Genomic DNA, 21,668 nt, shown 5'->3' with positions numbered 1-21,668 from the left:
TATGTTAATTATGTATTTCATTAAGTAAGTGGATTAGAGTCTGCACAGATGAAATCATGTGGAGGCTTTGAATCATTTGCCGAGCACGGTGGGAGGACTCCTGTGAATGGAACCCAGTTAATTTGGAAAACTTGCACAGGCTGAACGTGATTTTTTTTTTTTTTTTTTTGCCTTCTTTGGAGATCCTGGCCCCAGCCCCTACAGAAGATGAAGGACACACACAGCTCCTGGAAGTTGGGAGGAGCATCCAGGTCCTGCCTCCACAGAACAGGAGTGAAGATGAGGCCCACGTGCTGGGATCCCAGCAGAGCCTCTTCTGGCCTGGCTTCCGGTGGGCCAGCTGAAGACGAGAGAGGGCTCCTGGCTGTCTGTTAGCAATACTCAAGAAAATCGACCTGCAAATCCCTGCCAATGTGCAACTGATGCAGTAGGACAGCCCCCAGGGGTAAAGTAGAGAAAGGCATACATGGCCCTAAGCATCTGTGTGCTTTGTGGCCACCTCGAATTCAATTGCCTTCCCCATTTCATCTTTGGAGAGAAAGCTTCGTCCATCGGAAGGAGAGCTTTAAGGAGCTTTAGTAGAATTTCATTGCAGTGCAGAAAGCTGCCCAGCTATAGACAAGACGGCTAAACATCCACAAGGCACACACACCAGATGTTTTACACACATATTTCAAACCAAATCACTTAATCCTCTCTCACACTGGGCCCTGCTGTTCTGGTTAAGCCATAGGACGAGATGGCTATTTAGCTAGTGGGTGTTCAGGCACCATTGTTTGTGAGGTTGAATCAAAGAAATGGGTTGAGTAGCTGGGTGTGGAGGTGTACACAATGCAAGGCAGGAAAGTTTCAAGTTTGAACCCAGCCATGGCAGTTTAGCAACTCGTGAGAGCCTATCTCAAAATGAAAAATAAAAAAAGAGCTTGGGATGTAGCTCAGTGCAAAGGTACTGGGTTCAATTGGTTATGCAGAAAAAGGGAGAAAGAGAAAGAGAGAGCGAGAGAGAGAGAGAGAGAGAGAGAGAGAGAGAGAGAGAGAGAGAGAGAGAAGAAAAAGGAGGAGGAGGAAAAAGGGAGGGAGAAGAGAGGAAATAAAGGAAAGGAAGGAAAAATTTTAAAAAGGATTGAGGGAATATTTGATACACCAAATTCCCCTGGGACTACCATAATGGGGTCTGTCCCTTCATACAGGGACCCCTTTTCATGTCTCCTCTTAACCCCAGAGTCTAGTTGGCACAAGGGACTGCCCACCTCAGCTCTAGTCCAAGGAGACTTCAAGGAGCAAATACCCTCTCACTCTGCAACTTCATCTTCCACCTTCCGTTTGGTTCGGAACCCTCCCCAGAATTTAAGGGACAACTGAGTCAATAAAGAAAAGGAAATCAGAGTTAATAACTATGTTTTCAAAAAAGAGGAGGTATCAAGTGAGCATAAATTTCCTGGGCCTTGAGTATTCAGTTATCAGCAATAACCACAAGGAAGTTTGGACAAAGGGAAGGCGAGCAAACGAGGCCTGCCTGGAGTGTGTGGCGGTAAGTGACGGGAAAAGGTTGGCTGATTTGATGAAAACCCCATCAAGCTCTCCGGGGAGATATTACTTTCCTCATTATTCCACTGATTGGCCTTATTTCATCTGAAGAATGCCGCACGCTCCTTACAGGCCTGGCAAGCCTCTTTAACAATATCCAGAAAAAAAAAAAAAAAAATCTATCACCTCCTTAATCGAAACAACAAGGGAATTAACATGAGTCATCTTCTTCCTTGGAGATCTGTTGAGAGACTCACCCTATATCCCTTTCTTCTAACCCAGCCACCCACTTCTCAACCTCCCAAATTATCAGATACATAGTTTAAATGTTGCACCCATAGGCTGACGGGGGGAGGAGCTTGTCCTACAATATGGCAGTGGCCAAGGACATTTCATAAATTCCATAAGGAGAACAAAGGCTCAGGCTGCAACCCCAAGACCCCTCCTTTGCACAGAAGCAAACCCTAATGTGATTGGATGAGTCAGGAAGAACACATTTTCCAGGGAGAGTCTGCCCTGATGCGAGAGAATCCACCCATTCCAATGCAAGGCAGGCTACATCCGCTTCCCAGCACAACAGGGAAGGAAAACACACCCGTGATTTTCAGACTGAGACTGGCGTTATCAATGGCCTGGAGCTTGCAATAACTGTTAATTAAGTGCATTTTTTTCATTATTCTTTAGCAAAGAGGTAAGATTTAATGATGTAAGTTAACAATGGATGATAATTTAAAGTGGTGACAATAGTTTAATTATTCACACACATACAAAAGTTAACTTCATAACTTATTTCTTTGTCAGAACAAGTTCATTTAAAATATTTTGAACTGTGCATACAATTATCACTTAGACTCTTTCCTTCATGGCTTTGTAGAGACAAAGAGTCAATTCTCCCTGTAAATTTCTCACTAGACAGTTCTGCAGACTGAGAATTCTGCTTTAGGGAAAAAAAATACAAAAAAGAAAGATGAAAAAAAAGAAAAAGTAAAAAAGTTTCACCACTGAGTTTTGACTAGAATTTTCTGAGGGTTCAGGTATGGGTGGCTGGTTCCTTGCTACTCGGTATTTCCATTCACATGGGAAGCAACTCCCCTGGGTAGATGTGAGAGAGGGAGAGAGAGAGAGAGAAACAGGAAACAGAGAGAGAAACAGGGAGAGACAGAGACAGAGACAGAAAATGCAGTGTCTTTAGGGAATACGCCTGCCCTTTGTCATTCTACCTCATAAGGCCTGAGTTTGTTTCTCTTCGCCATGATTGTCCAGAGATAGAGATAGCAGGCTGCTGAGGGTATGGCTTCAAGGATGATCAGGAAGAGAAGACTAAATAAACACTGGAACTGGAGGATATCCTCTTGAGTTCAGAGACTTTGCATGGTGCTGGGAAACTATCATTCTAATCTGACTGAGGGCCAAAGCAACCTTCATACTTTAATGGGAGGACCTTCCCAAGGGTGGTCAGACCTTCAGCATTCCCAGACTGGGAAAACCCCATTTCATGGAACTGGAATTCATGATGAGGAAGCAGCAGGATCTGTACAATTATTTCATCTTTTCTGGATCATTTGGCCTGAAAAATGCAGAACTCACCCATACCCCATGCCCTGTCCATTTCCAGTCTTTATTTTCTCTTTGTATGCTTGTGGCATACCAGGAGATAGTTCTGCTATTGACAGTAGCTCCAAGAACTGTAGAGAACCCACTGGAAAGGTGCCTGAACCATGCCAGGTCTATGTTTTCATGGCCTCACTATGACTAGAAGCATCCCAAAGTCATACCAGGCCAAAAAAATGAAACTGAGTCAGACCAACACAGCCAGCATTCAGAAAGAAATTAAAAAATCTCATCAGACAACCAGATAAATCTTTCAACCCACCAAATACTGAAGAATAGCTAAGTATTTGATAACCAAATCTAGCAGCTCCACTCAAGCTCTGCTCCCTTTCTAATGATTTATTTTTCAGTGTAACTATCTCGCTGAAATGGGTTGGTGGATTGGGTTAAAATCATAATACATTTGGGGTTCAGCTATTTACTGTGTGTGGCACAACATAAGTACTTGATAACACTGTGACATAAGATAATAATACAAAAAGGCCAGATTTCTACCGTATGGCTATTCATAAAAAGGTGTCTAAAAAAAGAATATGACAGTGCTAGGTATTCTTATTAATAAATGTAAACCTTGCTTACAGGTCTTCTAAAATATAGGACACATCCTTGGAAAGAGAAAGGCTATGATTGAAATTAATTCTCTCCGCCTCCTATTCATAAAGAAAGTGGTGGAAAGACAATCATTTGTGGCCGGAGTGGCATGTCACTGGGGTCTTTGGGCAACTCATTCAGCTTTTCAGTCAGCAACAGCCTGCATGGACAATGGTACTCCCATGAGATTATCACAAGAGCTAGGACATAGCTCAGTGGTAGAGCACTTGCCTAGGATGCTTGAGGTCCTGGATTGGATACCCAGCACTAAAACAAAAGATTGCAATGGAGTTGAAAGATTTCTATCACTTAATGACATTACAGCTGTCATTACATTATCACTAGTATATTGCTTATATGTTTGTGGTGATGCTGGTGTAAATGAACCCACTGCATTGCCCGTAGTATAAAGACATAAAATAATTATGTGCAGCACATAATATTTGAGGAAAACAATTGATTGTTTCTGGCTTAGTATTTACTACACTATATGGTTTCTTGTTAGTTTAGAGGGAATTCCTTATTATTATAAAAAAAAAAATTGCAGTAAAACAGTGTGGCCAGTTATAGAGGTATACAGCTTGTGTTTACCGTGTCTCTGCATTGTACCATTTTCTTTTTTGTTTCATTTAATCTAGGTTATTTTGTTTATGTATCCTTAGGAGCAACTGGCTATTATGTGAATATATATGCATTGTTTATATAATACATAATATAGCCTAGGAGTGTGCAGTAGGTTGCATCACGTAGGTTTGTGTTAGAGGACACCCTGCGTTTATACAATGCCAGTCACCTAGTGATGCATTTTTGTATCCTCATCATTAGGGGGCGCAGGACTATAATTTGCCCTCTCTCAGTGTTGTAGGTGTGATGAAATCACCGATCTAACTGGTGAAAGATCAAGTTAACGGCCCTGATCCTTAGCCACTCCTAGTGTTCAGCCTTTTGCTATGTGAGTTTTTAGTTCCTCCCATTAAAGTGTGAAACAAAACTTTCCACCCTTGTGTTTGACTGCATTATCAACATTGACCAATGGGATGAGGTCACTTGAAATCTAGCAGTCGTGAGTCTTGACCTGAGGAAAACTGTGTTTCTGTGCCTTTCTTATGCATCTTTCCACCCCCATGAGAAGAACATGCCAGTCTTGCCAGCTGGTCCCTGGAAGAGAATGTGAGACTCTTAGAGTAGAGCCATCCAGCTGAGCCCCACCTAGGTGGGCCAAGCCCCAGCCAAACCACAGGCTAATGAGTGACATAAATGCTCACTGCTGTGGACCACTGAGGCGTGTGCATGTTTGCTATGAAACAATAGCAAATCCGTGTTGCACTTCTTTGTCTAAGCTGTGTGGCAACCAGATCACTGGACAGATGATCTTGCACTCCAGACGCTAAGTTAGTCAAAATGACCAAAGACATAGCTATGTCCACCCAGGACATCTGCCCTGCATCACTCAGTGGATAGCAGGAGAGAAAGAACAGAATCAGCACTAAGGAAATCTTACTAAGGGACAGATGCTGTACAGAGCCCTTGCTGTCTTGTTTTTATCCTTATGCCTATGATTATCCTACTTCACAGAGAAAGATCCTAGGCTTGCTGAGGGGATGTTGCTGGTCCCTGGACCTCTACCTGTGTAGAACAGTGGTAAAAGAGTCTCTTATATTTATTCCTCAGAGATCACGCCACAGAGAATGACCAAGCCCATGTGGAATCTGAAGGAAAAGGTGGAGGAGTAAAGCTAACTAACCATCAATCCCTCTTGCTGTCCACATCAGCTCCTGTCCCCTCGGTGACCTGGAGTGAGCAGTGAATCCAGCCTCTTTCGGGCAGGCTTTAGGCTTTCCTGGGGGTGCTGCTGCTTAGACAAAGCATACTCATCCGGAATCCTTTGTACTCCTGTCTTAGATAACCCCTTCCAATAGAGCGCAGCCATGACATAAGGGATGCTGGAAGTCTGTCTTCAAATCACAGCATTTCTGAAATAAAGAAATAACATGAGCCCAACTTGATTGCTCACCAGGATTTCCTAGCACAGCTTCGTAGCATGAAAGTGACCATCCTACTGGAAAATGGAATAATGGTGTCTTGCATTTAAGGACACATTTTTCTGTCTTCACTCGTTTGTGGCCTAGACTTTTTTGAGGGCTCACTGTGAGCCAGATTCCAAGGATCGAGAGTTGTTCTCTTAAATAAGTGCACCTGTAATGCAGGAACATTTCAGAACAGATGACAACTTTAAATTGTTTCCAGATGCAAGTCCAGCTCCTCACCTTCTTCTGCCCCTCATAACTTGAACCTCATGAGCTTTCCCAGCCCTGAACTCTCTCTTCCATTTTCCTCTACTTGTTTTCTAAGACATCAACCCATTATCCTTGGAACCCAAGGGGTCATCTCCAACACTCTGGAACAGAACCTACCCCAAGCTCCTTACTGACACCACCATGAATAAAACATACTTTATTGTGTTTGGTGCACCATATGAATATGCCCTGAATAATGGTCTAATTAGCAGCCTGCTTTGCAGGTCCTTATCTATCTGCCTCACCTAGTGAAGTGCACACCCATTGAGGTTAGGGACCATGTAATGGAAACCTCAGCTTCTACAACATGGTAAGAGCATAATAAGAACAAATGAACTGATATTATTCACTTACTTATCCTGCTTATTATTTACTGTGTGTCTGCCACCCATAAGAATGTATGCTCCAAGATGACAGAAATCTTTATCAGATATATTCAGTGATGCATTATGAGTACATAGGGCAATGTCTGGCACATCATAGGTCTTCAATAAATACTGTTAAGTAAATGAGTGACTGGAAGCAGAAAGTGAGAAAGAGATTTTTTTCCAGAATTTAAATAACAATCACTCTAATCTCTAACTACCTTGTATTTTCTTGAGAAGGGTGGAATCTTCCCCATTTTAATAAACACTGTTCTCTGGCTAAACAAAATATGATATGGCCAGTATGATAGGACCTCTTTCACCTGTGCAGTCCTGGTCAGAAGGGAGCAAGAGCTTGTATCGGGAAGCCACCCAGGGTGCCTATTTAAAGTGAGAGACTTTGACTCCCCGATCATTATCCACCTGAAGAAGTACAGCGATCTTTATGGGCGCACCATTTCTTCTGGTGATCACACCTCTGGAAATGATGTTATAAGGCCAGGAAATTGATTTCCTGCGTTGCAAAATCATTCCCAGGGTCATCAGTATCAAAGCCAAGTGCTTCATGGATTTCTTTCTTTTTTTTTCCCCTTTTTCGTTAAAGTGCAATATGTTTTGTGAGTTAAGCCTAAGAAGAGGTGGTGAAATTAAAGTTCATCCTTTGGTGGCTTAATACAGTTGACTCTAGCCCATTCCTTAGTCATGACCTGCAAAATCGACATCCCCTTAACCAAAGAAGCCAAGAATGAGCAGAGGGACACTAGGTACATGGGGACAGGGCTAGCAGACACTTCCTGCTGCTCAGTGTGACTAGGCCAAGGAATCCTTCACATAAGAAGTGTAGGAGTGAAGGGATACTAGACACTTTCCTTCCTCAGAGCAGGGTGGTCAATTGGTAGGATGATTCCAGAGCAATCTGGCTCTAGGTATTGAACTGAAATTATGCTGACATTCTAACCCCAAAAATATTTTTGCAGACATTTCACTTTAAGACACTCTCTCTTACAGGTATACAGGAAGTCTAGAGTAAGAAGGGTATACAGAGGCACTTATAATACACAGAAGTGACAGCAAGCTATCTCCTATTGCTAGAGGAGTAGATAAAAATTTCTTGCTAACCAGGCATGTGTATCTATAATTTGATGTGCCCTCCTTGTGTTTCCCTTCTGTTGATATCACCACTCAGATAGATGGGGGTTTATCTAAGACAGAATTGTTCAAAGCAATAGAATTTAGCCACATAGGGCTGTTAAACATTGGAACATGTGACTAAGCAAAATAAAAGCCATCAATATAAAATACATGCTGGATTTCAAAGACTTAATATAGAAAAAAAGAGTATAATATATTCCATTAGTAATTTGTCATATTGATTGCATGTTGAAATGATAATATTTGGTATCCTGGTGTATTCATCTTCTATCATGGCTTTAACAAATTACTGAAAACTAGATGGCTTAAACCAACACAAATTTATTATCTCACAGCTGTGTAGGTCAGAATTCCAAGGCAGGTCCTACTGGGCTAAGGTGGAGGTACCAGTGGAGCTACGTTCTTCTGTGGAGCATCCAGCATAGAATCTTTTGCCTTATTATGTCCATAATACAGACATCACCAACACCACATAGCTCACCTTCCATCTTACAGTCTGGCAAGAGCTAGTCTTAGCTTCACACTTGGCATTACTTTGAACCTCTCTGTCTACGCCTCAGTTGTGATTTAAATCTACAATGTCTCCAATAGTCTCATGTGTCCAGAGGTACGGTTTTCAGAAAGTGATTGGATCACGAGGACACTATAGCTATCAATGGATCCATCCATTGATAAGTTCATAGCTCAATGTACTGCAAGGAGGTGGGCCCTGATTGGAGGTGGTGGGTCACTGGTGTCATAACATCCTAGAGTGTATACTTGTTCCATGCCCCTTCTTTTTGCTCTGGCTCTCCTGCTTTATCTCTTTGTCTTGGCCACCTGGCTGCAATAGCTTGAGTAGTTTTATTCCACCAGGCCCCTTCACCATACCATTCGTGCCTTGAAAGTCCTTAACTATGGACTGAGCCTTCTGAATCTGTGAGCCAAAATGATGTTCCCTTCTTTGAAATTGTTTCAGCAACAGAAAGGTGACTAACACAGCCCACATCTTCCACATTTAGGTCCCTTGTGATTACCTTCATCCTACCCAAGTATTCCAGCCAATGTTTTATTGTAAAATCAACTGACTGGCACATTTAATTCAAATTACCATCTCAGTTCTCTTTGGCTATTGTCTCAGTCACTTTTCTCTCATTGCTGAGACAAAATACCTGACTCCCAGAATTAAGGAAGGAAAGGTTTATTTAGCTTACAGTTTGTGGAGATTTCAGTCCATATTTGGCTGGCTCCAAGGCAGGGTGGCACAGGACAGATGCAATAGTTCATGGCTACAGAAGACAGCAAAAGCAACAAAAAAAGCAAAAGAGAGGAAAAGTAAGCAAGCCTGTTTCTCTCCCTTATATTTTATGCAGGTTCCCTGCCCCAGGGTGGGTGCAGCGCTCACACCCATAATCCCAGCACTGGACCATGGATGAATCATAAACTCTAGAAGCCTGCTCTGTGACTGCATGAGGTTTTGGGGGGACATCAAGACACGAACCATAATAGCTATGTAAAAAAAATTTGTAGGATTCAAATATCTTTAAGGAGGTCTTTGTTTTGCCCATTACCGGTGGACTCTAGGAAATATTTTTTAAAAAATTAATTTCCCTGTATCTCCCTACATTTTCAAACAAGAAAATTTAAAGTTACCTGTGAAGCTCACACTTTATTTCCCCTGGACAGCATTGCAACAAAACAACACATAGGTGTATTTTGTCAACTGTAAAGTGCTTTGATGGTGGGGAATGTCAACTGAAAGGAAACATTCCTCAAAATCTCTCTTGAAGGTAACAAAACACATCTTGGCCCATGAACATAAACAATATCACAGTAGCTCACATTTACTGAGTTCTTACTCTGTTTCAGATCTTGTACTTCCTCCTTGACTGGTTTCATCCTTATATAAATCCCAAGACAGATACTGTTGTTGTTTACATATCACAAGTAAGGCAAATGGGGTACAGAGAGGTTCACAGCCTTGCTACAATTAATGAAGGGCAGTGCTCTGGAGCTCACCTACCAATGACTCTGCTTCTTGGTGCCACCTGTCAGAGTAATAAGCCAGATCTCAAACCCTAACCATAAAGTAAGCCTTCCCCAGATATTCATCTTGTGTTGGCCCTCCAAGTGTCCTATAGTTATGTAGGTATAGCTTACCTCCATTTGTGGCGGATTTCTATCAAGCAGACAGCAGGAGAAGGCTATAACATGCAAGGTAGGCCCCAGGTTCTTAGGTCTTAAATAAAAGGACAATTCAGTTACAAGCACATACATTCAAATACATGCACACACACATACATATATACACCACAAACACATAATATAAGTATTTCCCTAGACTTAAAATATGTGTACCTGTTGAACTATAGATACATATTTTCACATAAGCTGATGTATGTGTGTGAGTTCATTGTGCACTTTTTTACCTTTCTCATTGATTTACCCACCTCCTTCACTGTCAAATTGTATCTCCACAGTTCAAGATTTCTCTACATAGTTCCAAAGTCATGACATTTTGTTTACAATTCTTTTCTAGATCCTAGAAGAGTGTGTATGTATCTGACATGGAATAACCCTGATCACACACATGTATGAATGACTATGTGCACATTCATCCACACCACCAAGAGAAATAACAGTTTTAAAATTTGTTTCATTTTGGTGACCCTAGGGTCCAGATCCCTCAGACTGATGTGGTTTTTATAGTATATTTAACCAAACCAATCACGTATTGGAAAAACATGCACACCTGGAATTACATTTCATTTAGTCTCTCTGCTCTTTTTAAATTACTCTCTGCTTGGTCTCCACTTAGGCAAATATAAATTTGAGAAAACGTACATTTGAGAAAACAGATGAGATCTTTTTTCTGGACCTGCATGTGCAGTTCCTGGTCTCTGCATTCCTTTCAGAATTCCTTTGCCTTTTGTCACCCTCGTGGCCTTGACATGCAGAGTTCATTTAGGCAGGTCTACAGCTGCATTTTCAGACCTGAGCTATTTTGTTCTATAGCCTGGTTTGGCAAACCCTTTCCATAAACAACCAGATAGTAAATATTTCAGGCTGTGTAAGCCACGTGCTGTGTGTTAACCCTCAACTCTGCCACTGCAGGGCATGAGTCATAGGCAGTGTGTCAACAAATGGCCATGGACTTGTTTCAGTAAGCTATGTCAGAAAATGCAGCAGCCCTGCATTTGGACCCTGGCCAGACCTGGCTGACCCCTGCCACATGTCAGCATGGATCCTTGTTTCTTGGTCCTGATAGATCATTTTCATGGTACAGTTTGTGTGCCTGTGTAGTATCTGAGGGCCCAAAGGGAAGAGAATTCATTGACTACAGTGCCTAGCATCCCAGGAGGAGGTGAGACAGCTCAGTGACTTGAAGCATCTGGTCTACCTGCTTTAATTCTCCCAGAGCCCATGAACTCCTTGAAGATAAAATCTGGGTCCTATTCATTGAGTTTCCCAACACCTAGCACAATGCCTGGAACATAGCAGTTGTTCAGTCATGGTTAAAGGGGTAAAAAAAGGGATGAAAAAAGCTGATTATTATTACTTAGGATTTTAAAACTCTAATTATAGTGTTTACTCAAGACCTTTTCAAAAAGTGCTGACCATATTCTTTTTTCTTTTTTCTTTCTTTCTTTTTTTTATTTTGGTACTGGGAATTGAACTCACAACCTCCCACTTGACAGGCAAGTGCTGTGCCGCTGAGCTATATCCCCAGGCCCCATATTCTTAAATAGACAGTGTAAATGTGACTATTACCTGACAGTCAAATGAAATGGTGTTTTATGTTACTCATGTAGAGAGAGGAGGAAATTTATCTCGTGGGCCAACAAAATTTTTTCAAACACTTGCATGGATGAATGAATAAACGGTTTTTCTCACACATTCTCGGATTTTCCTGAAGCATTACAAAAGTGGAAATCTGACCACTTTTCCTTCTTCTACCCCATGGTACACACACTTTTCCTTCTTCTACCCCATGGTACACACACTTTTTCATCATGGAATTTCTTTACAACCAAGGCCAGACCTGGAACTTTTAGCTCCTCTCTCTAAGTAGCCGCTAAGGGCTGATAAGAGTTATGAAGGGTCTTTGCTTTCCCTATGTCAAGTGTTTTGGTTGAGCACCTACGATGTGCTTAGCATGAGTTAGGATTTGCTAGATTAACCTAAAGTAGCAAGGTAACAAAGAATCATAGCCCATCCAGGAGGGTTAAAGTTAAGTGTCGTTGGCATTCAGAGAGACCCCAAGACCTGGAACTCAAGGAAGCAATCTGATAATTCATGTTCCTTGAGCTCTTACTGTGTACCAGGGCATACAGTGTCTTTCGTGTGCCCCATACAATTGCACAGCTGCTGGAGAGCTAGCTCTTCCATTAGCTAAAAGAGAACACTGAGGTTCCTAACCCACCTAGCAGCAGATGCTGACACCCAAGTCTGAGCATATGAATCCATGAAGCCCAGAATGATAGACTCAAGTAGGGACTTGAGATGCAGACAGCAGGTAAGCCTGTGGGCCTCACAGACAGCACAGGCTTCATTGATAATGAGTGTGTTCTTAGGCCTGCCTGGGGGTCAGCCTGAAACAAGAGGAGTGCACATGTTTGATTGGATAGGCAGGTGGGTAGAGGAACAGATGGGGCCAATTTAGCTAAAGTATAGGAATGGGTAGCAAGGAAGCTGCAAACATAAAAATGGAACTGACTGTAAAGAGTCTTGAATACCAGTTTTTAGAGCTTGGATTTGCTCTGTACTGGAGTACATGGAAGTTTGACAGGGGTTGCCAAGGAGCAAAATTATTGGTGATATGCTTTAAAAGATGAGCATGCCCCAGTGATAGAAAAAGTTGAGGCCAGAGGCACACACACCACAGAGCTGCTGAGCAAGCCTGCCGAAGTCAAGTAGTCAAGCCTGCTGTGAACTTGGGGCTTACCAGGTATCATCCTAAGAGCTCTGTGACATTCACTCTTTGAATTCCCACACACAGTGAGCAGGTGACAGCTGAGAGTTTAAAGTGGGTGAGGGGGCTCCAGAGCCTAAATCCTCAACCTTGGCATCCTCTTGGTGGTCACCCAGTGGTCCAGGGAGCAGTAAAGGGAATATACCTGGATTGGTGGGAGGGAAGGGAGGGCTCACACAGAGAGGTGCTACTTTCAGAACTTCTGGGATGATTGACCCGTAACATTACACTATTACCCATAGAAGCTTGAATCTACCACAGTTCCTGCATTCTGACTCTTGGGGACCCACTGCACAGCTGGACCCCTAGAAAGTACTTAACATGAGCTTCTAAAAGATGAAATCTCAGCTGGGTGAGGTGACACAGTCCTATAATCCCAGCACTATGGGAGGCAGAGGCAAGAGGATCACCAGTTTGAGCACAGCCTGGATAACTTAGCAACTTAGCAAGACCTTGTCTCAAAATAATAAAAGGAGCTAGTGCAGTAGCTCAATCAGAGGGTCCTAGGTTCCATTCCAGGACCATCAAATAAATAAATAAATAAATGATGAAATCTCAGGCAAGTGGGACCAAATATGAAGAATGAGTAACATTTCTTCATAAAAATGATGCACCATGAGCTTTCTGCAACTTCTCCCCAGCTGCCTGCACCTTAGTGTAGCATTTGAGGCACAGTAGGCTCTCCATACACGTGGAATGAAAGAGTTGAATAAAGGAATGAATGAATGGAGGAAGAGATGGAGGAAGAAGTACCAGGCTGGAGTTAGAGCCTCCTGAACCAGTCTAAACTTCTCTATCCCCTTTTCAGATGGTGGTTAGGCACATTGACCTCTCTGGGCTTCGGTTTCCCCAGTCGGATGGATATGTCAGCAAGCAACTTCAGAGATTCTAAGGGCCCTGTGTGAATTTGGGTGACTGTCCTGGCAGCTGGGAGTGGGTGAGGTAGAGCTACCGGGGCGGTCCTTCTCCATTTTGTTCCATTGGAGTAGCTGGAATGCTTTCCTGTTTGCAACTGGACATCAAATGGTTAACACGCAGCCCATCGTCTTTGATTTATGAAGTGGTCGACTGGACCAGGAAGCACAACAGAGACAGCCCTTCTCACTTGCAGGGGGAGACCCCAGAGAGCAGTAATTCTGTGTGCACCAAGGCAAGCAACCGCCATGGGCCTCAGTGGTGTTGGAGAGCCCGTCCTGCCAAGCCTGTCCCAGAGATGATGCTGGGACCAGCACGTGTTCCTGCTCTGTGCAGGGACAGAGGCAGCTTTGTCACCTGGCCTCTGTCATCCACCCAGCCCTGGATCCTCAGCTGCCTACCCTTTGCCCAAAGAACTGAAGTGCAGCCCTGCCCGGGTCACCGCTAAGCGTTTCCTTTCAGTGTCTGCCAATCTATCAAGATTCAGCTACCGCTGTGAACCCATCAGCTTCATGGGAGGGGAAAAAGGAACCCCTCACCACAGCAATTATTTATCCTGGCCTGAACTTCAGGTGACCTTTCCCAGTTCCACAGAAGTTGCAGTTGGGAGCACCTTGGTGGGCAGGAATTTTTCACACCCTCCCTCCTTTTAACAAACACATGGGGCGGGGGTAGGGAGGGACACTGCAAGCTCTCTTGTGCAAAATTTTCTTTTGCAGAAAGATCTTTGGGTGGTCCATAAACTAGGATAGGCATGTACATGGGAGCTGATTTTATGTGGGGGAAAAAAACAATCTTGTGACCTCCTAAAGATGGTTCTGAGAAGATCCAAGTAGCTCACCCACAGCTCAGCTCATCTGTTGGATATAAAGAAAAAAACTGTTCCACACCACAACCTGGAGAGATCCAATATTGTCAACTCCAAAGGATGTGTGTTGGTGTGTGTGTGTGTGCGTGTCCCCAAGTTGGAAGAAAATCCAGGCTATAATGAGGTCTATGCGGGGTGTAACTCCCTGTGTAAATTTAAAGTGACCTAAGGGACATAATTACATAAATCTCATCATGAGACAATATACTTTTTATTTGTTTGAATTTTATTTGTATTGGTAAAACTGACCTGAAACTGACACAAGTTTATTAGAAAAAGGACTCTCTAAAAGCGAGTGGGCTGGTCTTCTTATTTAAGATGGATGTGCCAACTTCTAGTATGATTAGAGAAATGGATAACTCACTAACATCTGTGCAAACTACAATAAAAAGGGATTTAGTGTTACCCCAAGGAAGGCAAGAGAGGCTGTCTGTCCATTAAACGCTTTATTACAGCGCCGGCAGCTTTGTTCTAATTCAGTTATTCCTGCACGGCGTTCAGCACTCTGACTGCCTGTCAACCCAGCAGACAGTGCTCGGGGCTGGGAGGTTTTGTGCAAGGTAGGTGACAATCAAATGAGCCACTGAGAAGAGAGGGGTGCCTGACCCTCGTGAAGGATTAACTACAGAAAGTGAGTGTGATCATGTCACACCATTACTTAGAATTTTCACAGTCAATTTCTGAAAATATGAGATAAGTTCTTAAAGAGGCAGTTGTCTCTGGAACTCAGTGGACTTGGCGGGGTTTTGTTACATGCTGCCTGGCAGGAGATCTGGGGAGAGAATGGGTCTGCTGGGACCAGACATGAATAGAGCCTGCCCTGTGCCCACCCCATGTAGAGCACCTTCCATTAAGACCCCAGAGCTATGTGATTCTAGCAGAGATGCAGCCATGAGGGAAGAAGATGGAAAGATTCATCCTGTGGCCAAGATGTCCTTTTATCTTTCCTCTATGGGTCCCAGAGTCATGGGAGCAGCTGGATGGATACACAGTCTTGTGTGTCCAAGACACAATCTTGTGGAAATCATACCAAGCATGGGGTGCATAGGAAGTCTGCCCAGATCAGTTGTCTGAGATGCCTGAGCCCATACTGGGCCAAAATGAAATGTCCATCTGCCATCATCCCCTTCCCCCAATGCAAAATGACCAGCACCATACAGGCTACTCCAGAAGATTGTGGGTCTCTACAGCATGCAAGGGGATCCAGACCCACCAGATCTCACAGCCTAGCAGCCAAGCAGAATACACCCCAAGGGCTGGGGCAGAGGCTCAGAGCTGGAGTGCTTGGCTAGCAGGTGTGAGGCCCTGGGTTCTCTTCCTAGCACCCCAAAGAGAGAAAGAAGAAAGAAGAAAGAAGAAAGAAGAAAGAAGAAAGAAAGAAAGAAAGAAAGAAAGAAAGAAAGAAAGAAAGAAAGAAAGAAAGAGGGAAAGAGGGAAAAAAAGAAGAAAAATAAGAAAAACATAGTCATCCCTCAATACTCTGAGGCATTTGGTTCTAAGGGCCCCCACTGTGCGAAAATCCGTGGATGTTCAAATGCCTTATATAAAATGGTATAGGATTTGAGTGTAATTTACACATCCATCCTAGATTGCATTATAATACCTAAACAATGTAAATGGGATATAAATACTTGTTACACTGTATTGTTTAGGGAATAATGACAAGGAGAAAAGTCTGCACATGTTCAGTACAGACACGATGTTTTAAAAATATTTTTGATCTGCAGTTGGTTGAATGCACAAATGCAGAACCATGGATTCAGAAGAATAGCTGTACAGATACACTGGAAATATGTATTTCAAAGTCTGGCAAAGGCAGATAGTGATTCAAGGAAGCAGGACACATTTTGGAGTCAGAGATATGTCTCTTCCTCCTTTACGGGAAGGAGATCTTTAACACAAAGAGAAGCAGGCTCCATCCATAGCTTGCACTAAATCATCAGAGGTGGTGCTGGCATCTGCCCCCACACCTCCAACTCTCACACTAACACAAATGATGCTTAAGGGGCCTCTGCCCAGTAGGGTTTCTTGAGAAGTTGGACTAAAAATGTGATTTATCCCTTTGTATCTATATATTTAAATGAGAAAAGTAAACCACAAACCTCAAAGCTTGGTTCTGCTAAAGTAATTTAACATCTGCTGCCACCTGAATCTAATTGAAACAATTCATTATCAAATTTACTGATCTGCTTAATGATTTTGTATTTCTCTTTCAAAATCACCTTCCGCCTTAGCTAGCCTAGGTAAATTACTCTTCTCTTCAAATCTGAGAGCTTGAAAGGCTCTGGGAAAGCATCTTATTCAAGTGCCCTCATCACTCTCATTTTGAAGGTGGCATGACAGAGGCTTGGGTGGGGGTGAGGGTCAGACTTTCTGAAGGTCAAATGACGAAGCCAACACTTACACAAGCCTTGGACTTCAAGGCCTCATTCCCGGAGTGTGCGCAGCTCTTTGTCAACTCCATCTCTAAGAGAAGACCAAAAGAGTGTCACAGAAGAAGGGTGACTGAAAAAGGAAGAAGGAGAAGAGGAGGAGGAAGAAAAGGAAGGGGAAGGAGAAGGCGAAAAAAGGGGGGAAAGGAGAAAGAGAAAAGAGAAGACAGGAAAATAGCAAGCTCTCTTTTTCAAGCTCTGCATTTTTTATGTTTGCTCAGTGGCAGTCTGTTAAAGAAATACTTCATTGTCACCCAGCACAGAGTCATTAAAGACACCTTGGAAATTTGGACCCTTTTACTAGAATCAGGGCTTAAATAGCAACTTAATTTATGACGCTTCTCGAGGCCGATGGCATTTTTGCTCTAAGGTAAGGTCATCTGAGTGTACACCCCTCCCATCGCATCCCTTTAGAACACGCAGAGGCGTTTCCTCTTTACTTTCAAGTAACTGATTATTCAACTGCTAAAATGTAAGTCACATATGTATGTAGGCACGTTGGAGTCCACGGTGTGTTTCTAAAAGGGAGCTCTTTTATATCTGCGTGTAAAAGAGAAGAGCGAAAGGGGGGGGGACCCACGAATAAGCATGTGAATAATTACATCAGAGATAGATGCCACCTTTTCTCGGTGGTAAAACTGTGAGGGGAAAAAGTACTAGCATATAATTGACATAATTGATCTAGTATTTTTCCCCTTTTGCTGCAGTAATTTTTATGCATGCCATTGTTGCTGTTATTATCCAGGATGTGATCTTGTGTGGTTGATAATACAGACTAGATATGAATACGCGTACGCACCAGCCAATCACAAATCTATAGTGTCTATTTCTGCATCACCAGGTGCTATCTCATGGGAAATATCCTCTTTTTTGGCAGGCACACAGAGCGCTGCATTATCTGTCATTTTCATTAGATTCAAGCTACAGCTGAGCCAAAAAGACTTAGTTCTAGCATATGTGCTCAAAATGGCCAAGCTGCGATTGTCCAAATTCACCCTTTCAGGATTGCATTACTAAACAACTGGAGATAAAGCTAGAAATTAGAGTGAGCAAAGTGCCTGCATTCCATTTGGAAAATGGCAAACACCGTAAGCTCCTAAGATGGGAGCTTATTATCGTGATCACCTCAGAGGATCAGAGGAGACACTGGCTCCCATCAGCAAGCTCAACATTTTTCCCCACACTGTAGGGAGAGAAGAAAGCTGAGCCTGGCCTAGATTTTGATGCCACTTAACAAAGAAACCCAATCTCTACCTTTCCCCTTTATGCTTCTCAATATACCTGGCCTTCTGGGATGCGGTAGGTTCTTTGCCCAGGCCTTGCCCTGGGCCAGGCAAACTTGAACCCCAGAGAATGCGGTCTGGTGTCTGATACCCAATTGGATAGTTGGGGTGGCATGAAAATTTTAAAAAATCTTGAAGGATGAAATAATCCAACTTCAATAAAGTTACATCTGCCTGTGAGAGTTGAGTCTATTTTATAGACTTAATCCTCTATTTAAACATATGCAGAGGACATATTGCAAAATAAGACCCAGAAAAAGGAAATACAAAAACCATTGGTCCAGGGTGCTAGGAAGTGTAGAGCCACACGGCTGAGGAAGATAGTTACTTTACCAATAGGGCTGCATGTTATGTTAAGCAGACATTGAAAAGAAAAGGAGAGATTAGTCCTTCAAGCAGTGAGCTAACTCTCCTGAAAGGCAAAGACTAGTGAGAATACAAAATGGCACAGCCACTGTGGAAATGGTATGGCAGATTCTGAAAATATTAAACATAAAATAACTGCATGATTCAGCAATTCCACTGTACCCCCAAAAAGGGAAAGTGGAGTCTCTAAGAGACATCTGCCTATCCGTGTTTGTAGCAGCATTAATCAAAAGACCCTAAGGTGGGCAGGGCTTCCGTTCTTATCAATGGATGAATAGTAAGCACAATGTCATAGAGTTAAAATAAAACTGATTCCAAGGAGGTGAAGAGAAGGGAATGGAGTTCTTGTTTCATGGTACAGAGCTCTCCTTAGGGAAAATGGAAGAACTCAAGATGGATACTATCATGATAGTTGTGAATACATTTAATAACTCTGAGCTGCATGCTTACAAATGGCTAAAATGCTAAACTTTACATTATGTATATATTACCGTAATTAAAAATAAACATGGATTTTGTTCCTGTTCCTGGTCACTACCCTCATTTTGTCTTTTTCCTGGCTGTACCAACCCACACTGTGTTCTTCTACATTGCCATGGAGGGTGAGACCTTGGATCAAGGCTCCTTCCAAAAATGTGCAAAGCTCCCATAAGAGAAGAAGAAGGAGCATTCAGGATTTGGTGATGGGGGTGTATGCTGCTACTGAATGATCTTGAATTTTCTTGCCAAGGTAGAGACTTCACATATGCTAATGGCAGTGAATTTCAGTGAGGAAAACTCTGCCGATAGAAACTACACTCTAAACTACATTCTAATACAGGTTCCTCCATGGCGTCCACGGCTGGCAGCTAACCCTTCATCTGTACTATTGAGATGGCCTGGCTGTATGGCAAGGAGGCCGGATAAAAGATGCACAGAAGCCAGGAAACACTTTGGGTATCATCACAAGAGGCCCCTCTTATGCTGATGTTCAGGGGAGCAAATGCCATGAATGTGGCATCAGTCTGCTTGGGGTTCTCTGACAAATGCCATAGACTAGTGAGTTTAAACAACAGAGATTTGTTTTCCCATGGTTCTGCGGGCTGGAGTTCTAAGACCAAGTAGCAGCATGGTTGTATTCCAGTGAGGTTGCTCCTCCTGGCTTGCAGATGGCCACCTTCCTATCTTCACAAGGGGAGCAGAGAGAGAGCTCTGGTCTCTTTCTCTTCTCATGAGGGCACAAATCCTGTCCTAGCAGCTCTGCCTTCATCACCCTTCTAACCCTAACTGCTCCCAAGAGGCTCCATCTCCAAATACCATTATATTGTTGGGTATGGCTCCATTATATAAACTGGGAGGTGGAACACATATGTTCAGTGTGTAACACATATGACTTTTACTTTCACCAAACCGTTTCCTCTTTTAGCTGACGAGAACATATCATGATTCCTCCCATTTGGGGGTTCTGTATTTCCATTATATTCCTCCAAGTCATGTTAGACTACTGAGATCAGTTTACAAATAGGACATTCCAAGTAACCTACCAAATATCTGATTTTGATATTTGATCAAGAGCCCCATTATCCATTAATTTCACTATGATTTGAAACAGAGTAAATTTTTTTTATGAAAGGAAAATTTCTCTTGTATTTTCTTTCAGTTATCGCCACGTTAATGGAAAGGAGGTAAGGTGATCTGAAAACATTTGAGTGAGAGAATATACAAACAAACTTTCAAACTGTCTTTCAGCAACTGATGCTAAAGTTATTGAATATGCAAATTGCCTTATTAAAAGAAGAATGATGTCTTTTTCAGCAATCAGTTTAATTACAGTGGAACCCTTCAATAGAGAAATCAACTTGTTTCTCAGAGTAGAAAATCTTTAGAAAAGGAATTTAGGTATAACAGATCAAAATTAGAAAATTTACACTTGGTGGAGAAAAGTATGGGTATAAATGTTCTGTGAATTGCTAGAAGAAAAGTGGCAGAAGGAGGAGTAGGGAGAGGAGGAGGAAGGGGTAGAAGAGGAGTGGGAGGAGGGGAAAGAGTACAAGGGGAAGGAGAGAAGCAGGAGGGATGCTGGTACCCAGCTCAGTGTCATGCCTGCATCTGGCTGAGTCCCCATCTATCTATCTGCAATTTCTCTGTCCTAAAACTCAGAGAAAGAAAAAATGGACCACCATTGAAAGCCATTTATCCAAAATGTACGAAAGCACCAATAACTAAGGCTACATGCTCTCTGCAGGGCAGAGGTAGATTAGAGGGGTGAAACCTACCAGCACCAGGACCAGAGCTAACATGATTTTACTACAGACAAGATCTCCTCAGAACCCTGTTGGTTCTTCCCTAGGTCTTTCTCTTCTCACCCAAACACCACCAAATGTCTCCTGCCCTATGTCGTTTTTCTCTGATATTTTCAGGTTTGGAGATCAGACAGCAGAGACATAGTGTTGGCCACTGCTCAGTGAAGACCCACCCCGGATGTGACAGGTCTGTGTTAATGGCACATCCCATTAAGGTAGGCTGATCCTTCATCAGAGTCACAGATACAGTAGCCAAAAATGAAGAGCTCTGGGTCCCCTAGTGGTCAGAGTCCTGGGAGAACAGGATCAGAAGAATATCCAGCCCACATTCTGAAGCTCCAGTGCCACCGTGCCCCTGGAAAGTGACAGACCACAACTTGGAGGAGTTTGAAGTCTGATTTCTTTGGTTGGCTCTCTGCTCCGTAGAATGTCAATTTAGTGACAGTAGGCAATTATGTATCCTCTTATGCCTCAGTTCCTTATTTATACAATAAAAGACAGAACATTTTTTTATAATATGAAATTTAGAGAAGAGCCAGGCAACCATTTAGTAAAATACTTAAGTGAATAGCAAACATGCTGCCTATGAGCTCCCTATTAGCTGGTGGTAGTAGCAGAGGCCCAGAGCAGTGGTATGGATCCCTCCTGCACATGCTGATACACTGTTACCTTAACTTTCACACAAATCTGAAATGCAAAACATGAGATTCACACATACTCAAGGAACATGCAGGCAAATGTTTCTTCTCCCCTGAACCTTGAATTTTTGAGCACCTACCATATGCCAACAGTGAATAAAATTGGAAAAAAAAATCCTGTCCTTTTACTTTCTAGTAGAAAGACAAACAATAAATAAAGAACATAATCCACATATAAATTATATGTCATTTCACAAGAACATTTCCAAGAAACAAAAGAAAAACAAAGCAAACTGGCTCAGAACTTGCGATGGTGTGGGCGTGGTTTGCCCGCTAAGAGGTCATATGCAGAGGCTTGGTTCCACCGTAGAGATGTGAAAGGTGTTGTTG

General features: G+C 42.8%; 1 protein-coding gene across 1 annotated transcript in view; it reads right to left on the bottom strand.

Annotated features, from left to right (window-relative positions):
- Window positions 1-21,668, bottom strand: part of Tshz3 (teashirt zinc finger homeobox 3) — a 221,540-nt gene that overhangs the window by 29,855 nt on the left and 170,017 nt on the right. Inside the window, exons 3-5 of the transcript XR_263394.2 lie at window positions 9,683-9,761; window positions 8,737-8,811; window positions 5,474-5,702 (exon numbers count right to left, since the gene is read on the bottom strand). The gene's annotated coding sequence lies outside the window, so the exon portion shown is untranslated. The remainder of the gene's footprint in view (window positions 1-5,473; window positions 5,703-8,736; window positions 8,812-9,682; window positions 9,762-21,668) is intronic.

Source organism: Chinchilla lanigera, unplaced genomic scaffold, assembly GCF_000276665.1.
Source record: "Chinchilla lanigera isolate Chin_1 unplaced genomic scaffold, ChiLan1.0 scaffold00067, whole genome shotgun sequence".
Taxonomy (NCBI): Eukaryota; Metazoa; Chordata; class Mammalia; order Rodentia; family Chinchillidae; genus Chinchilla; species Chinchilla lanigera.
This window is presented reverse-complemented; position numbering and strand designations above follow the sequence as displayed.